We start from the raw sequence: 17,052 nt of genomic DNA, 5'->3' as shown, positions 1-17,052 counted from the left end.
ATCCTTGCATAATTTCCATGAAAAATAATTCTTCACCTTTCAACTAGGATATTTCTAAAATTTTAAACATCTTCATTCTGTCATTCCAGACTTTCATGCTTTGAAACAGATTGCACAAATGAAAGGGTCTGTAGGCTGAAAAAATAATTTAAAATTAAAAGAGATGTACTGTTTACTGGTACGTAAATGGTCTAAGACATATTGATATCTTTATTCTTTCAATTCTTTGTTTTCTGGAATGTTTCTTTCTAGTATTTCTATTCATTTGTATGCAAAATTAACATCCAGAGTGTCTAATACTGAGAGGAAACTTTTTATATTATTGAAATAATTGCAGATTAAAGGACGAGAAGAAACTCTTTCTTAATTATGCTCATTATCATAAATAAAATTAATCAGCTTAACATATTAGAATAATAAAATTTACAGTAAAATTTAAATACTGCACAAATTATTTACATGGAAATACAAATATTTTAGCTAGAGAAGTGAGACGTGAAAAACCACACCACGATGACAGATTATGATGCTAATTTAAAAAGTTAAAGACCAGAAAATCATCATATGATTCCTTGACATTCTTTAAAAGAAACTAAAGCACACAATCTGATAGCATGTCAGTGATGCCCCTTAAACCATCCCAGAAAGAGCATCTTACCACATATTTAAAAGAAAAAAATACCTTTATTAAACTTGTCATATGTATTATGTAAAATTAGAAAAAAAAACCCATAAACAAAATTGAAACCAGCCAAATCTGCTCCAAATCTATCTTCCAGTCCTTTACCTATGTAAGTATGTGTCTGATAAATAGACACACACTTATTACGTATATTTTATATACGGTTGTACAACCTGCTTTTTCACTCATTACATCATTAGCATCTTCCCACATAAGCTGCATGCATCACCAATATCTACATTATCGCCGTCAGTGGTTTGTAGAGTTGTACTGTGTGTGTCTACTGTACTTTAGTTATTTCCCTATTCTGGGGAATTTGGGTTGTTGTCAAATGACCCTGTAATAAAGATCAGTGAACATCTGTCTGTTCGTTTGTTTTATGTTTTCTTAAGATAAATTCATAGAAGAGGATTTACTGGGTCAAGGGGTAAAACATTTTAAACACTTTTGATGCCTGTCACTATAATGTCCTCCAGAAATGGTGTTTGCTGGGCTCTTATTCAGCCCAGGGATATCAAAGGATTTTTGTATGCTTAACTCAGCATTTTTTTTTTTAACTGATTTGCATGATAAAATGCTTTTATGCCCTAGATTTCTCACTTTGTTTCCTTGGTAGTGACTTCCAAACTTTGATATCTAAGTGCCTTTGTTATTTTTTGTGTTATTATCTGAAAATAAATCCTCATTTATGCAAAGGAAGGAAATCTGCATTAAATATTTTGTTTAAGAAAAAAAACTTTTTTTGTAATGAAAATAACTCACCTTGATTGGATCTGTAAATGCCAATATTAGCATTAAAGATGTCTTTGGGGAAACTTTTATTTATATTCTACTTTTTTCAGTTGAGTTTGTAACAGCCAGAGTTTATATTTTTTTACTCAGAAAAAATCTTGATAATGGATACCCAACTTTTATCAAGATTTACATATAAATATCATATCTCTACTAAGTTTTTAAATATTAACAATAAAATGTCCTAGACTTGACCAGTTAAGTCTTCTGCATCACTCTAAGAATTATGCATCAAAGGCTTAATATTACTGAAAAGATGCTTTTATTACTCTATTGGAGCCCATAATTGATTAATCAGTTAAAAAAAAAAGACTGAGATGCAGATTTTTTGAAGTTAATTTTATGTTTTTATTTTAGAAAATTTATGAAAACAAAATGAGCAGGTTTTTGAAGATTTTACAGAAGTGCCATCTGTTCAGAGATCTGAGGAACGTATTTCAAAATAACTCTAAACCGTGATTCAAAGATACTCAGATTCTGGATTTCCATTATTGGTTTTAGCTTTTTCGATTCCCAGGAGCATTTTCTAAGAAATTACTCAGGTTACTGGTAATTACTGGAAATGGCTCAGATTTGCTGCTGGTATTTTGCTCTGAAACAACTTCCACTTTATCAGAGCAAATGAAAGTTCTGCCTAATGTGTCTTATGACAGAATGCTTACAAGATTTTTTAAATACATATTCTTGGGGAAATCAGATGCCTATATCAAGCAATATTTAAACCAGTCAGGTAAATTCAGGACCTGTGATTATTTTGTTTGATTGTCTGATTCCAACTGTTCACATCAGAGTCAGGTATTCATGACAGGACAGAAGCTCAGATTCTTTTAGCAAGACTTCTGCTGATCATCCATATCTTATCACCTGGTGCAGAATGAGAGAAGGGTTCATCAGGTTCAAGTTGTTTCTTGCCCTTCCCTGTGCACTCACACAAGAGGGTAGGTGCACACAGATATGCACAGATGCACATACAAGCTCTACTGGGCACATCCCTGTACAGCTTGTTCATGTGTCCCCTAGAAGGGCCAAATGATGCATTTGCTGCCTCTGTCTACAGAAAGAGCCCCCTTTGAAACACATATGAAAGACTTATGTATGAATTGGTCCACATAATGCTAGTTTTAAAAATGGCAGACCTAAGTAAAATTAGTTAAGACTTACACAAATACAATGTTTGCATTATTTTACCTTTGATTTTGAATTTTATTAAAAGCGTTACTAAAGGATGAGGGTTCAAGAGATTACTAAATGTGGACCTGGCTGAAAGGAAGAGGTGCTAGCTAGTGCCTATAAATGGAAAGTTTCACAAAAATTATTTCAAGGTGGCTACATACAAATATGTGTAAACTTTTAAGTTCATAACCTTCATTCAAACTCATTTAAAACTACTTAGAACTATATTAAATCACTTTGACTGCGTAAGAGGATGCAAAATAAGAAAAGTAATCATTGTAGATTAAATAATGGCATATGATTCATTTCCGTGAGTTTTGAATAATGCACTCTAAATTTGCATGCACAAGTTATTATACGTGTTAAATTTTCATTTGCGCTGGTGACAGCAAAGGTGGTTGCCAGTTCACAAGCGTATCCTAGGTAATTTCCCCAAACGATACACTTCTAATTACAACACTTTGTTAAATCATGTCGCGCTTGGTCCCGTGGCACTCCTGCTCTGCTGGTGGCATCAGCTTGAATCACTTCATTGGCAAATGGAAGGCGGCTGTTTTATTAATTGAAACTCCTTCTGTGTGATAAGCTAAGAGGAAAAAAAATAGTGATTCACAAAAGAAATACCGTTGTATGGCAAAATATTTTGACAGAGTGAAGAATGGAAGAGTACAGTTAAAGTGGGAAAAATCTTCCCTCTGGTAGCCTCTCCTGTAGTTACTTTATCATAGTCATACTGAACATTAATATATTACTTTAGGAGCTTTATTCATTTTTAATACTGAGAAAATCAACTAAAGATATTTTCCCACTATAACATGACGACCACTAGAGATTAGGGAAAGAATCAGTGGAAAAATTATTACTTTTTCCACTTTCTAGCTTGTCAGGGTTAAAGTAAATCTCTCCCTTTGTTTTGTTTTGCCATTTTGTACATAATCAGCACATATGGTCAGTCCTTAGGAAAGTGGCACGTTTGGGGCTGAGAGAGGGTCAGTTTGTTTCTGCTATTTAGTGACTGACAAGTAAACAACTCACTTCTTGGGCCAGTTGTCCTTTTGATGTACTGTATCCGTCTTGTTAACATGCATGAAAGATACCAGTGCAAGATACAAATTCTCAGTGTATTTCTTAATCTGACGTTGCAATTATGATAGCCACTGGGACATATCTATCTCTTTATTTATTTGTTCAATATTGTACTATTTTTAAAGGTGGGAACAGTGTTAAATGTGTAACATCTATTTTGGGCATGCCCCACTGATTTTGTCATCTTAAGGTCAGCATTCTAGAATCAAAGAGTATGACTCGAAGGTGAAGGAAAATATAAAGTAACTTCTGATGGGATAGCAAGTGACTAGAAATACCCTATATTTATGACATTTCGCGCTGACCACTTTCTGTGCAGAATGCCTTTTACTTACTGAGCTCTGTGCCTGGTCTGCAGTATGTCCTCAAGAAAGATACTGAACCTCTTTGTGCTGCAACTTCTCATCTGTAAAATGGAAATATTATATCATAGAGTTGTTGTGATGATTAAATCAGATGATACAAGTAACCAGAAAAATAAGCACTCAGTAAGTCTTAGCTTCTGTTTTGTGCACTGGGTAAGAGTGAAGTTTAATTAATAGTAGTTTTAAATGTTGGTGTGGGGAACCAGCAGGAAAATGTTCTTGTTTCATTAAGTACACTTGTTCTTGTGTAAGTTGTTCATAATATTAATTACTCAAGGGCTCTAAAGCAAGCATATTGAGGCAGTTTTTTAATACTCATTTAAAGTTTTTATTTACCTTAGAATGTACAGGATTTCATTGGTATAGGAATACCAATTTGGAAACAACAGAATTTTTTTGGAACAAACAATTTTTTTTTTTTTTTTTGAGCTTTTAAGTATCACCTATTGAAGCTGCTCTGTAACAAGAGAGAATGTCTGTAAGAAGATAAAGTAGAGATGAGAGGCTGGGAGAGAAAAGTTGGCAAGTCCCTCGTTCCGGTCTTTTCCTGCTATACCCACCCACGCTGGCTTAGTGAACTAGTGCTTTCTCCTTTTCCTTTAAGCAGGTTTGAGTTGCTTCCACAGGGGCAATGACTAACACAATGAGTGCTCTAACACCACAGGGCAGTTTTATCCTCAGGGTTTTAGGAAAACTAATTTGTCAGTGGGTTTGGGTAACCTCTTAGAGACAAGGGGGATTGTTTTACTGCGTTTCTGTATGCTCTTGACCTTGGAGCACAAATATAAATCAAGGCTAATCTTCACTAATATTCTGTTTCCCACATTCGATCTTAAAATTCTGTAATCTAAGGTGTCAATCAAAACCTATCTACATCGCATAGTAATAAGGACACTTTAGATCTTCACTTGCTGTCCCTTTCATCTTCTTTTCTCTCTCCCTCCTTTCCACCTGTCTGTCACAAATCTATGTCTACATACAGAAAAATAGTCTGAAATAAAGCAACCTGAATTTGAATTTCATGGAGAAGTCTAAGCATGTACAAGCAATGCATTTTTGGTGACAGCATGCCTCGTGGCATGCACTGAAACTTTTTCCTCACAAAGATATTGATAAATATGTATGCAGATAAAATTAAAGGACTACTTTTGACTGACTGCTTTAGTGGTCAAACCAGATATACAAAGACCAAAACAAATGTGCAGCTGGGCAGTGGGTAAAAAAGAACATAGGATTAGGAATTACATCTTGTAATTCTTAAGATATTAGCACAGGCAAGAGTGATTCTTTTTTTTAAAGCCCTTGTGTACCTCAAGCCGAACATCATGTGCTTTAGAACCATTGAACTTGCCAAAGAACTTATTCTCTATTTCTTTCCATGTGATAGTCGGACTGGACTAGACTCCAGGTGAAGCTGAACACTGAAGAGACAGACTTGCCTTTCTATGTATTAGAGGCAAGTTCCTTTTCCTCCACAATGTCACTTTTTTTCCAGCGATCAAACATAGTTAAAAGTCTTAAGGGGCCAGAGATTTTGAAAAGATAGACATACAGCTTCCCTAATTTTAGAGAAATCATTGAAAGAGGAAACATGAGAATGAGAACTATTTTGAATGGGATATGAGATGAGGTAGGAACAGATAACTCTTAATAGGAACTGGAGACAGGAAAGGAAGAGCAAGAAAGACATCACTGTCTCCATTCTCAGTCAATTTCTATATAGAAAAAGTCTTCTATACAGTATTGTAAAAACTGAAACATGGAAAAAGAAGGCTTTATCAACTTAGCAAGTAAAATAATGTTTTGCAGAAGAAAAAAAGCAAAGAGGGAAAAGTGATGAATAAAGTATATTCAGTTTCTTCTAAAGGTTCTGATGTTGTTATGTGCAGACCCAGTCTGATTGCCTCTGGAGCAAGAGCAAGCCTGTGGGTCACATAAGGATGCAGATGTGCTCCCTGAAAGGTCACTGGAATACTATCCAAGTGACCACGTGACACGAGGAGAGACAGGGCTTTATGGGGTGTGGCTGTTTGCAGGTTTAGATATCCTTCCAGACAGAAGCATATATTTCTGGATCTAGGGAACAAGAGATGACAAGCACCATACTGCCCTAGATAGTGAGGTGCCATGTACATTTTCTTAGCTCTCACACATGTCAAGTCAACAGTAGATTAATGTGTCCAGCACTTCATGAACCAGAATTTCCTGTTCCGAATGAATAAGAAAGTATAATATATTAAATTATGTATTACCATAAGGGCATAAGTCATAGTCTTAGAAGTATTCCTTTGAAATCTCTCCCAGTTTGTTTGTTTTTTTTTTTTTTTTTTGTAAAATCCAAAATGGTACTGAAGAACAGAGAGAAGAAAGAGATCAAATTAAGCTGTCTGCAAGGAGCACATTAGAGCCCAAGATATGGGGTTAACTTGAAAACCTCAGAGAATAAAGATAAGAATTTCAAACCATCTTTAGTCAAAATCATGACATGAATGAAACTACCTTTGAGACCTTTCATGCTGCAGTACCCCATCTGTAATTCCTCTTTTAGTATCTAGAACCCATAAAAAACATCATTTATCTAGAAGGCACAAGATTAAAAAGATTGAATTGATGACTGAAGTTGGAACAATATAAACTCATTTACACATACAATTTATTTTTTCCACTGAGGATGAAGGAAGCAAAGGAATAAATAGAATAAAGTAAAATGTTCAAGTGGGCAAAATTGCTTGCAGGAAGTACACATGACAACAGGCATAAAAACTTAAAACATGAATACCTTTCAACTCAGCCAAACCAGGTGCAAAGTTATGTTACTAAGGAAAGGTTATGGCATCTGTGTTGTTTCTCAGTGAGGAAGTGGGGCTTCTGGTGGAATCCCAATCAAGAACTTGCTCCTGAATATAGCCCCTCTCCATCTTAACAGAGTATATTGATCAAGGATGGCGTATAGACACATAGATAGATGGAATCATTTCCAGGGTAGAAAGAAAGCAAGCTGATTTTCTATTACTGTTTCTTTTGTTGGGAGTAAAAAAAAAAAAAAAAAAGTGATAAGGACTCACGTAAAAGGAACAAGTAAATAAAGAATAAAGACTTTGACAAATGGTCATATACTCATCCAGTCCTCCTTAGACAACAGAGTGTCATCAAAACATAGGAAAAATATTTGGAAGATAGACATTTTAGTTTGCTAAGAGTTTTTTCTTTAGGTAATTAAAGAACAAAATATGTAAGAATTTTTGGCTCATGATATATATATATTTCAAGTAAACTCTATATTTAACAAGTATCTCAGATTTTTTTAATGGAAGTATAGTCAGTTACTATGTGTCAATTTCTGCTGTACAGTATAGTGTCCCAGTCATACATATAATATATACATACATATCATATATTCTTTTTCATTAAAGGTTATTATATGATACTGAATATGGTTCGCTGTGCTATACAGAAGAACTTTGTTTTTTATCTATTTTTATATATATTGGTTAACATTTACAAATCTCAAACTCCTAAATTTATCCCTTCCCACCGCTTTCCCTCAATAACCATAAGATTGTTTACTATGTCTGTGAGTCTGTTTCTGTTTTGTAGATGAGTTCGTTAGTGTCCTCTTTTTCCTTTTTTTTTTTTTAGATTCCACATATGAGTGATATTTTTCTTTCTCTTTCTAGCTTACTTCACTTAGAATGACAACCTCCAGATCCATCCATTTTGCTGCAAATGGCATTATTTTATTTTTTATTGCTGAGTACTATTCCCTTGTATAAATATACTACAACTTCTTTATCTACTTGTCTGTAGATGGACATTGGGTTGTTTCCATGTCTTTGCTATTGTATATAGTGCTGTTATAAACATTAGGGTGCAGTGTATCTTTTCAAATTAGAGTTGCCTCTGTATGTATGCCCAGGAGTGGGACTGCTGGATCATATCATAAATCTATTTTCAGTTTTTTGAGTAGTCTCCATACTGTTTTTCCATAATGGCTGCACCAAACTACATTCCAACCAGCAGTGTAGGAGGGTTCCCCTTTCTCCACACGCTCTCTCACCAAGCATTTATCGTTAGTGGACTTTTGAACGATGGCCATCCTGACTGATGTGAAGTGATACCTCATTGTAGTTTTGATTTGCATTTCTCTGATACTTAGAGATATGGACCATTTTTTCATGTACCTATTGGCCATTTCTGTGTCTTACTGAAGAATTCCTTGTTTAGGTCTTCTGCCCATTTTTGGATTGGATTGTTTGGTTTTTTAATTGTTGTTTTTGTTCTTATTAAGTTGAATAAGCTTTTAAATCTTTGTCAGTTGCATCATTTTGAAATATTTTCTCCCATTCCATAGGTTATCATTTTGTTTTGCTTATGGTTTCCTTTGCTGTGCAAAAGCTTGTAAGTTTAATTAGGTCCCATTTGTTTATTTTTGCTTTTATTTGTATTGCTTGGGTAGACTTCCCTAGGAGAGCATTGCTAAGATTTATATCAGAAAATGTTTTGCCTATGTTTGTGTTTTTCTAAGAGGTTTATAGTCTCTTATGTTTAAGTCTTTTAAGCTATCCAACATGGATGGACCTGGAGATTGTCATTCTAAGTGAAGTAAGCCAGAAAGAGAAAGAAAAATACCATATGGTATCACTTATATGTAGAATCTAAAAAAAAGACAAATGAATTTATTTACAAAACAGATAAAGCCTTGCATACATAGAAAACAAACTTATAGTTACCGGGGGGAAGGGAGTGGGAAGGGATAAATTGTGAGTTCAAGATTTGCAGATACTAACTACTATATAAAAAATAGATAAACAAGTTTATACTGTACAGCACAGGGAACTATATTCAATATCTTCTAGTAACCTATAAATGAAGAATATGAAAATGAATATATGTATGTATATGTATGACTGAACTACTGTGCTGTTCATCAGAAGTTGACACAACATTGTAAACTGACTATGCTTCAATAAAAAAACAGATAAACAAATTTCTTCTGTATAGCACAGGGAACTATATTTAGTATCTTATAGTAACCTATAATGAAAAAGAAAATGAAAAGGAATATATGTATATATGTGTCTACACTGAAACATATGCTGTATACCAGAAATTGACACACTATAAGCTGACTATATTTCAATTTAAAAAAAGATGAATATTAAATCCAAAAAAATTAATAAACTGTATTACAAAGCTATAGCAATCAAAGCAATGTGATACTGGTATAAAAACTGTCTTGTAGATCAATGGAACAGATTTGAAAGCCCAGAAATAAGCCCTCGCATATACAATCAGCTAATATTGGACAAGAGAGACAAAAATATACATTGGGTAAAAGTTAGTCAATAAATAGTGTTGGGAAAACTGGATATCCATATGCAGAAGAATTAAATTGGACTCCTACCTTATGTCACTCACAAAAATAGACTAGAAATGGATTAAAATTTAAACATAAAACCTGAAACTGTAAAATTCCTAGAAGAAAACTCTGGTCTTGGCAATAATTTTTTTTTTTTTTTTGGATTTAACACCAAAAGCACAAGCAACGTAAGCAAAAAAATAAATCAGTGGGACTATATAAAACTAAAAAAAGCTTCTGCACAGCAAAATAAACAATCAACAAAATGAACAGGCAATCTACTTAATGGGAGAAAATATTTGCAAACCATCTGGTAAGGAGTTAATATCCAAAAATATAATGAACTCATATAATTCAATGCAAAAAAAAAAATCTGATTTCAAAATGGGTGGAAGACCTACCCAAATTAGATATTTTTCCAAAGAAGACGTACAAACGACAAACGTACACGTGAAAAGATACTCAAACTTCTTCATTCAAAATTTAAACCAGAATGAGATATCACATCATACCTGTTAGAATAGCCATCATCAAAAAGACAAGAGATAAGTGTTACCAAGAACTTGGAAAAAAAAAAGGGAATCCTTGTGCACTGTTGAGGGAAATGTAAATTGGTGCAGCCACTTATGGAAAACAGTATGAAAGTTCCTCAGAAAATTAAAAATAGAACTATCATATTATCCAGCAATTGCACTTCTGGGTGTGTACCCAAGGAAATGCAATCAGGATCACAAAAAGATATATGCACCCCACGTTCACTGTAGCATATTCACAATAACAAAGATATGGAAACACCCTAAGTGTCCCTCTATGGGTGAAATTTAGCCATAAGAAAGAATGAAATCCTCTCATTTGTGACAACATGGATGGAACTTCACGGTGTTATGCTAGGTGAAATAAGCCACACAGAGAGACAAATCTCACTTCTATGTAGAATCTAAAAAAAAAAAAAAAAAAAAAAAAAAGGTCAAATGCATTAAAACAGAAAGTAGAATAGTGGTTGTCAGGGCTGGGGGTGGGGGAAATAGATATTGGTCAAAGGGTACAAACTTCCAGTTACAGGATAAGTCAGTTCTGGGAATCTAATGTATAACATGGTGGCTATAGTAAACAATACTTGAGAGTTACTAAGAGGGTAGATCTTAAATGTTCTCACCACACACACACACTAAAGTAATTATGTGAGGTGATGGAAATGTTAACTAACCCTGTTACGGTAATCATTTCACATTATATCCATGTATCAAATCATTACAATGTATACCTTAAACTTGCAAAATATTATGTCAGTTACAGCTCAGTAAAGCTGGAAAAAAATAAGTTCTATCAGGATGTACCAATGCCTAAATCCAAGTCTAGTGCAAGGAAAACTGGCAATACAGTATCTACCTTTTGCAGTTTCTATGGTGAGAGGCACTGGTGCTTTCCACAAGATTCACATGATGGAGAATTCTCTAAACCTAATGTGGCATAAGATGCTGGAAGTCTACAGTTGGCAAATTTCCACTTAGGAGGATAGAAAGTAGAAGCCATTGGGCAAGTGACTCTTAATTATTAGTGCTTACTCCTAGTTTTATCTACGTGGTGAGTCTACTTCTCTTGCACCTTCTTTCTTATAATAATATCCCCTATAAGAAGTCTCCTTATAACCTCAACAGCATGGTTGATAAGATTTATGTGTTTTTATTTGTTGCTGATGGTTAGATTTTCAGATCTCTTTCTGTCTCTTACTTCACTGGTACTTGTGTAGAATGAAATATGAGGGGGAACTGAAACAGAAATTGATGGGCGGAATCTTGAGTATACAGGAGCTGGGCTCAGATACCCTCCCTATCTGGTTGTGTGACTGGCACCATCATTTAATCTTTCTGGAGAAGTTTCTTTCTCTATAAGGTGGGAATAATATCACTTAATTTGAAAAACTGCCATAAAGATAAAAAATTGTTTTTTAAATTACCTAGTACAATGCCTAACAGAAGGTAAAATTCTAAATAAATAACAAATGATAACCTTTTTGTTACTTTCTTCCTTTCTTGGGAGAGCCATTGGCTATAAGGATCTTAGCGCATCTACAATGCCTAAAAATCTTTTCCCTGTATCTTTCATGTCTACCTGTTTTCATTGCATGTCCTTATAGGTACTAAGTTTGTTTTATAAGTTACTAGTTGTAGTCAGTCATCTAGACAATCTTTTCTTCTTGTTGGACAAGGACAAAACCATATCCATAGCACCTGGGAGGTCTCTCTTGCTAGAAAAACAATGGTAAGGGAAAGATAATGAGGACTGGGTGGTGATGCATTTCTCAGCTCTGCTCGCGAGTAGCACATCAATAGGAGAACCGCACAGAACTAGCAGGGCTTTACCATTCACGCTGGCAACGCTTCACCTAGAAAAGTGCACTACACCGATTCTTACACCTCTATAATGGGCAGCTGCATTCTTGGAAAGCTGAATGACAACCCAAAACATTCCTATCCGATTGGCTAGGTAAACCTGCCCAACGGAGATAAACTCGCAGCAGCTTATTTTCTTAAAAGTATAGATAGATATAAAGTTAACACGTGTGTCCACAGAAGCATGGATTGAATAAAGATATAAGAATTCTCTCTGGATGACCCTGCCCATTAAGATAACTTTAGGGCATAATATTTCATCATGTACATTCTAATTTAGGATATAAAAAATTTTCATTTCCCCTATTTCTGTTAACAGCATCTGAGGGAATCAACAGTTTAGAAAAAGCTCTGGCTTGTACAGACTTGAAGAGGAAATAAAATGATTTGCTTTCAAGCACTTAGACATGGAATAGTAGCTCTTAGAAAATTTGTTAACTTGGGTCATGTTTACACTCCTATTGCCAACACAAAGAATCACTTAGCATGAATTTAAGGTGCTTTCATTCTTTACAGTCATTTGTACTTCTAAGTTAGAAAGACAGTGCTTAAATACAGAAGGTATGTGAAAATGTGCTTTTCTATGAATTGTCTTCTGTGGTTTTAACAGGGTCTCTTACTCAACATGAAAATTGGGATTCTCAAAGCAAAGGATTTTATCTAACAAATAATTATATTTCTCAATAGGACCATAAAGGGAATCCTAATTAATGTGCTAATAGCAACTCCCTGTTTACAGGGCATTATCCCAGATTATGAACTATAACAAATATACATAAAAATTAATGTTCACAGAGCAGAGAAAGAATACATTCCATTTCTGGAATTCTGCTGGTGAGACATTTCAATCAGAGAGATTGCACAAGAAATGAGCCTTTAGAAGTCTGAGCCTAGGATGAGTTATTCCTTATAAAATAATTCAGTTTCCTACACTACAGACATAACTCAGAGGTCATCTCCATATTCTCTTGGAATTAAAGAATCTCGGGGTTACTTTAAATCTGTAGATTGCTCTGGGCACTATGGCCATTTTAACAATATTGATTCTTCCAATCCAAGAGCATGGGGTATCTTTCCATTTCTTTAAGTCATCTTTAATTTCCTTAATCAACGTTTTGTAGTTCTCCATGTATAAGTCTTTCACCTCCTTGGTCAAATTTATTTCTGAGTATTGTTTTGTATGCAATTTTAAAAGGAATTGTTTCTTTACTCTCTCTTTCTGATATTTCATTGTTAGTGTGAAGAAATGCAACTGATTTCTGTATGTTAATCCTGTATCCTGCTACCTTGCCAAATTCTTTTATCAGCTCTAGTAGTTTTTGTGTGGCGCTTTTAGGGTTTTCTATATGTAGTATCATGTAATCTGCATATAGTGACAATTTTACCTCTTCTCTTCCAATTTGGATCCCTTTTATTTCTTTTTCTTGCCTGATTTCTGTGGCTAGGACTTCCAAGACTATGTTGAATAGAAGTGGTGAGAGTGGGCATCCTTGTCTTGTTCCAGATTTTAGTGGGAAGACTTTAGTTTTTCACCATTGAGTATTATGTTGGCTGTAGGTTTGTCATAAATAGCTTTTATTATGTTATGATATGTTCCCTCTATACCCATTTTGGTTAGAGTTTTTATCATAATTGGGTGTTGAATTTTATCAAATGCCTTTTCTCCATCAATTGTGATGATCATGTGAATTTTGTCCTTTCTTTTGTTGATATGGTGTATCATATTGATTGATTTGTGTATGTTGAACCATCCTCGTGTCCCTGGGATGAATCCAACTTGATTATGGTGTATGATCTTTATGATGTGCTGTTGGATTCTGTTTGCTAATATTTTGTTGAGGATTTTTGCATCTATGTTCATCAATGATATTAGCCTGTAATTTTCTTTTTTGGTAATGTTTTTGTCTGGTTTTGGTATCAGGGTGATGATGGCTTCCTAGAATGAGTTTGGGAGTATTCCCTCTTCTTCAGTGTTTTGAAAGAGTATGAAAAGAATCAGTATGAGTTCTTCTTTGTATGCTTGGTAGAATTCCCCAGTGATGCCATCTGGTCCTGGACTTTTATTCTCCTAAAATTTATATGAAAGCACAAAAGACCCAGAAATGCCAAAGCAATACTGAAGAAAAAGAACGAAGCTGGAGGAATAACCCTCCCAGACTTCAGACAATACTTCAGAGCTATGTAATCAAAACAGCATGGTATTGGTACAAAAACAGACATATAGATCAATGGAACAGAATAGAGAGCCCAGAAATAAACCCACAGACCTATGGTCAATTAATCTTTGACAAAGGAGGCAAGAATATACAGTTGAGTAAAGACAGTCTCTTCAGCAAGTGGTGTTGAGAAAACTGGTCAGCTGCATGTAAATCAGTGAAATTAGAACACTCCTTCACACCATACACAAAAATAAACCCAAAATATCCTAAAGACTTAAACATAAGACAAGACACTATAAACCTCCTAGAAGAAAAGATAGGCAAAACATTTTCTGATATAAATTTTAGCAATGTTCTCCTAGGGAAGTCTACCCAAGCAATACAAATAAAAGCAAAAATAAACAAGTGGGACCTAATTAAACTTATAAGCTTTTGCATAACAAACAAAACCATAAGCAAAACAAAGTGACAACCTACAGAATTGGGAGAAAATATTTGCAAATGATGTGATGGACAAGGACTTAATTGCCAGAATATATAAACAGCTCATTCAACTTAGTAACAACAGCAACAACAAAAACCAAACAACCCAATCCAAAAATGGACAGAAGACATAAACCAGCAATTCTCCAATGAAGACATACAGATGGCCAATAGGCATATGAAAAAATGCTCCACATCTCTAAGTATCCGAGAAACGCAGATCAAAACTACCATGAGGTATCACCTCACACCAGTCAGAATGGCTATCATTCAAAAGTCCATAAATGATAAATGCTAGAGGGTGTGGAGAAAGGGGAACCCTCCTACACTGTTGGTGGGAATGTAGTTTGGTGCAGCCATTATGGAAAACTGTATGGAGAGTCCTCAAAAAACTAAAAATAGACATGATCTTACCACATGATCTAGCATTCCCACTCCTGGGCATATATCTGGAGGGAACTCTAATTGGAAAAAATGCATGCACCCCAATGTTCATAACAGCACTATATACAGTAGCTAAGACATAGAAGTAACCTAAATGTCCATTAGCAAATGACTGGATAAAGAAGTTGTGGTATATTTATACAATGGAATACTACTCAGCCATAAAAAAGAATAAAATAGTGCCATTTACAGCAACATGGATGGACTAGAAGTGGTTATTCTAAGTGAAGTAAGCTAGAAAGAGAAAGAAAATACTATATGATATCACTCATATGTGGAATCTAAGAAAAAGAAAAAAGACCCTAATGAACTCATCTACAAAATAAACAGGCTCACAGACATAGTAAACAATCTTATGGTTACTGGTGGGAAGGGATAAATTTGGGAGTTCAAGATTTGCAAGTATTAACTACTATATACAAAAATAGATAAAAAGCCAAATTTCTTCTGTATAGCACAGGGAACTATATTCAATATTTTGTAATAACCTTTAATGAAAATATGAAAATGAATATGTGTATATATATGTGTGTGTGTGTGTATATATATATATATATGACTGGGACATTATGCTGTACACCCAAGACTGACACATTGTAACTGACTATATACTCCACCAAAAAAAAAAAGAATCTTGGAATCTCACTTATTAGGGACCCTAGAGGTCAATGAGTTCAATTCATGGCCTATGGATGAGCCTTTGACAAATCATTGTTTAGTTACCTGAATCTATCCAGGATTAGGCACCTCAGTAGCCCTTAAAGCAATCTTTCTCATTTTGACCATCTAAGCGTTAACAAGTTTTGCTTCAAATTTTTATTTCCTTGAAATTTAGAGTGTTTCTCTACATTCTAGCTTCTGAAGCCTCTTAAAAGTGTAGATTCTTTTTCCCATTATAGCTCTTCAACTTTCAACTGATATCAGTAAACATGCCTGTCTCATATTATAAAACCATACATTCCCTTCTCTTTTAAATGTTATTGATATAATTTAGTTTCCCAGAATTAATGTATCATGGAGCTTCCACTTTTGCCAATGTTGGATTAGGTAATTACGACCAAACTTGCCCCTGAAAACAACTATAAATTTTGGAGAAAAAAATTAAAGCATTTTCCAAAAGACATCAAAAATGATTAAATCAGAGACTGAGGACCTATAGAGATAGAAAGAAGAGGTATTTGGGCAAATTTTGCCCTGGGGCCACTTGTCCATGTATAAGAGACAGTCAAGACATTGAGCTGTGCTTCTGGTGACCTCAAAGGTGCAGGGAAACAAAACTCAGTAGTATCTGGGACTCACCAGTGGTGCAGATTCTGATAAATGTCCTCTGCTAGTCCTAAAGACCTATCCTGTAAGAGTAAGTGCGGCCTGGGAATAACAAGCCCCAGAATGGTACGCAGCCAAGCTGCACGTCATCCCAAGTGATCTAGAAAATCTTAAAACTTAGAGTTGTATGAAGATTGTTGTGGACTGCCTTCCAGCATCTGACTGAAGCAAATGAAAAATATTCCCTGGAGGAAAATATTATCATCTTAGAAATCAAGTTATTTCTACAAATAATTTTGTAAATATAGCATCCAATGACAAATTAAAAATAACTAGAAGCATGAGATAAGTCAACATGAGAAGGAAACATAAGATAAACAAGAGAAATATAGTGCATCTGGGGTCCCCAGACAAACAAAATATGTGTACATATCCTACTGATTCTCTTTGCTTATACAAGGAGATTTGTTACAGAAATTGGCTCTGGAGGCCGACGAGTCCCACAATCTGCCATCTGCAAGTTAAAGAACCAGAAAAGCCAGTGGTGTAATTGAGTTCCAGTCTCGAGTCTGAGAATAGGGAGTTGAATGTGTAAATCCCAATCTGTGTCTGAAAGTCCCCAAACTGGGAGCACCAATGTCTGAGAACAGGAGAAGATGGACGCTTCAGCTCAAGCAGAGAGAGCAAATTTGTCCTTCCTCCACCTTTTTTTTTTTTTTTTTTTTTCCTATTCAGGCCCTCAACAGATTGAATGATACCCACTCACATTGGGAAGGACCATCTGTTTTGTTTGATTAGCAATTCAAATTCTAATCTGTTCCAAAACATCCTCACAGACACACCCAGAAAT

At 34.8% G+C, this 17,052-nt stretch overlaps 2 long non-coding RNA genes across 2 annotated transcripts in view; one reads left to right on the top strand and one right to left on the bottom strand.

Moving 5' to 3' along the window:
- LOC116664300 overlaps nucleotides 1–17,052 on the top strand; it is a 345,391-nt gene that overhangs the window by 237,036 nt on the left and 91,303 nt on the right. The gene's annotated exons all lie outside the window — the stretch shown is intronic.
- The window catches only part of LOC116664299, a 140,076-nt gene continuing 124,848 nt past the window's right edge, over nucleotides 1,825–17,052 (bottom strand). The window contains exons 3-4 of the long non-coding RNA XR_004320738.1: nucleotides 4,069–4,139; nucleotides 1,825–3,233 (exon numbers count right to left, since the gene is read on the bottom strand). This is a non-coding gene — a long non-coding RNA (uncharacterized LOC116664299). The remainder of the gene's footprint in view (nucleotides 3,234–4,068; nucleotides 4,140–17,052) is intronic.

This window comes from Camelus ferus, chromosome 6 (assembly GCF_009834535.1).
Source record: "Camelus ferus isolate YT-003-E chromosome 6, BCGSAC_Cfer_1.0, whole genome shotgun sequence".
Taxonomy (NCBI): domain Eukaryota; kingdom Metazoa; phylum Chordata; class Mammalia; order Artiodactyla; family Camelidae; genus Camelus; species Camelus ferus.
Note: the sequence above shows the minus strand (reverse complement) of the source record. Positions and strands in the feature narration are given on the sequence as shown.